General features: G+C 47.3%; 1 pseudogene; it reads left to right on the top strand.

Annotated features, from left to right (window-relative positions):
- Positions 1-1334: 1334 nt before the first annotated feature.
- LOC101570099 lies at positions 1335-1956 on the top strand (annotated as a pseudogene).
- Positions 1957-2838: the final 882 nt, after the last annotated feature.

The raw sequence follows: 2838 nt of genomic DNA, 5'->3' as shown, positions 1-2838 counted from the left end.
AGATAGAACTTTTGCCAAAGGTGAAAGGGTCTGGCCCGAGTACAGGCTGCTAAATTATCTTGCCCCGATCCAACATGGCTGAATCCCCAAAACAACAGCTTATCTTCCCGATGACCACTTCCTCCTCCCCAACACCAGCCCTGGATACAACTTCCTCTTACTTTTCCCGCCCACACCAAGGAGCGTCCAATCAGCTCCTTATACGTCACTGACCCCGCCCCTCAAACTCCTCCCCTAGCAAAAGTCCATAAGGTCTCATCCTCCCTGTCTCAGGTCAGGGATCAGCCCACCTTCCTGCCCTCCATCCTCTGCATGTCTTCAGAGTTAATTAAGGCTCCCCTTCCCTACTTACTTTTGCTTCTCTGCTGCGTCGCCACCACTGCTGCTGATAAAACATAACAAACAGGAAGGGAACCAGGAAATGGCATGAAGGTAAAAGGAGGAAAAGAGAAGATAAAAAAATAAGTAAGATACATTATGTAAATACCAACTTCTCACAAGGAATGTAATTGTTATATATGGTGAACATACACAGATAAAAATAAATATTTGATTTTTAAAAAAATCACAGATTTTGGAATCTTTTCTGCAGGGAAATCCTAGCAAATCAATTAACTAGTAATGGAATTGAGTCAGCTGCTAGGGCTCTCTTGGCCTTGATTTCCTCCTTTATTAATTCAGCACCAAAAATAGGAAGTTTATGAAGATCAAGAATAAAAGATACAGAGAAGACACTTAGCAGAGTAAACTCAGTGGCCACAAGCTGTAATTATGTTACATTTTTTTTGAAACTTTCTCCTTAGGCATTGGAGAAGTCAGGTTCTTAGAGGGCCTCCTCAGGAAGTCCAGAAATTCATAGCTCTGTGAGGCTCTGGGACCTGGGGATTCACTGCTTCTAGGGCCCCAGGCAAAGGGGAACCTCTTGGATTCTTAGTGCTGCCTAAATCCTAGAGTATGGGACCAGCAAGATAGCTCAGCCAACTAAGTGCCTGCTTTGGAAAGTGCAGGGACCAGGGTTCAATCCCCGGACCCGCATGCCACATGGCCCCTGCCCCTGGGGGGCACTGAACAGGTGACAGAGTCCAGTCATGGTGGCCCATGTCTGTAATCCCAGCGCTGAGGAGGCAGAAAACAGGAGGATCGCTAGGAGTCCAAGCTGCATAGTGAGACCCTGTACCAAATACGTAAAAAAGAAAATAAATCCTAGACTGTGAAGAAAGACACACGTGCATAATCCCAGAACTCTGCCCTTCTCCTCCCCTCAGAAGCTCAAACTACAGAAGTACAACGTCACACTACATGGTAAATACAAAAGCATGTCCTCGGAAGCCGCGATGCCTAAAGGGAGAAAAGGAGGCCACAAAGGCCGAGCAAGGCAATAAACGAGCCCTGAGGAGATTGATGCCCAGCTGCAGGCTGAAAAGCAGAAAGCCAGGGAAGAAGAGGAACAAGAAGAAGGTGGAGATGGGGCTGCAGGTGACCCCAAAAAGGAGAAGAAATCTCTAGACTCTGAGGAGAGCGAGGATGAGGATGAAGACTACCAGCAAAAACGCAAAGGTGTGGAAGGGCTCATTGACATCGAGAACCCCAACTGGGTGGCACAGACAACCAAAAAGGTTACACAACTGGATCTGGACGGGCCAAAAGAGCTGTCAAGGAAAGAACGAGAAGAAATTGAGAAACAGAAAGCAAAAGAACGCTACATGAAAATGCATTTAGCTGGTAAGACAGAACAAGCCAAGGCTGACCTTGCCCGGCTGGCAACCATCTGGAAACAACGGGAAGAGGCTGCGAGGAAGAAGGAAGAGGAGAGGAAAGCAAAAGATGATGCAACTTTGTTGGGAAAACAGATGCAGTCACTTTCCCTGAATAAGTAAGCGTCGCCTATGGGAAGAGAGGCCAGGGAACTGGGCCGCGCTGCCAGGACCGCTGCTGCGTCTCGTCCACCTTGTGCCCTGGCACTGCTGCAGCAGCCCCTCATGGCCAGAAACCCCCACTGCCTGGGGGGCCGCCTCTTCATCTTGGCACAGAAACTGTTCGAGGGTGTGGGGGGATGGGGGAGGGGGCAGCTGCTATCTTTTGAGACAAAAAGATGCAGGACAGCATTTCATATGTAACCATTTGAATGTTTTTGCTGGTTTTAGAATTCAGAACCCTGGTTGGGGGGTGCCTGGAGGTGGGTCAGAAGAGCTTCCATTTGTTTGGTAAATCGCACGTTAATAGGTGGCAGTGCCAGTGGCACCTGTTGGCACGTGCAGCCACCAGCCCCAGTCTGTGCTGCCTGGGTGCTTACTCGGAGAGGGGTTGTGCCCTGGGTCCCATGGCTTCTCTGTCCCTGGCCAGTGGCCTCCAACTGAGCCCTTTTCTCTGCCCTTCCTTGCCCCATTCCCACATATTTGTCCAGGGCTACTACCCATTTTTAACCCAACCGATAGATCATTTCAAGAAACCTCCGTTGACTGTGCAGCACCCAGGCAAAACCTGCTCCACAAATCCAACTTGTGTATTTGGCAGATTAAACTTGACATTATCGGAAAAAAAAAAAAAACAAAAACATGTCCTCTAGAATTAGGAGCAAACAAGGAGGGCCCCTCCCACCAATCCTGTTCACTCCTGTACTTGAAATTTTACCCACAGCTATCAGGCAAACCAAAGAAACAGGATACAAAATCAACATTTGAAAATCAATAATTTTTCTATACATCAATTTTCTCAACTGAGAACAATTCCATTCATAATGGCTTTTAAAAAAACTGAATACCTAGGAATCACCTTAATCAAAGAGCTGAAAGACTTCTACAGCGAAAATCACAGAACATTAAGAAAAATTAAACTGAC

Source organism: Octodon degus, unplaced genomic scaffold (genome assembly GCF_000260255.1).
Source record: "Octodon degus isolate 3935 unplaced genomic scaffold, OctDeg1.0 scaffold00177, whole genome shotgun sequence".
NCBI classification, from domain to species: Eukaryota; Metazoa; Chordata; class Mammalia; order Rodentia; family Octodontidae; genus Octodon; species Octodon degus.
The sequence above is the reverse complement of the archived record's forward strand: the minus strand, read 5'-3'. Positions and strand labels throughout refer to the sequence as shown.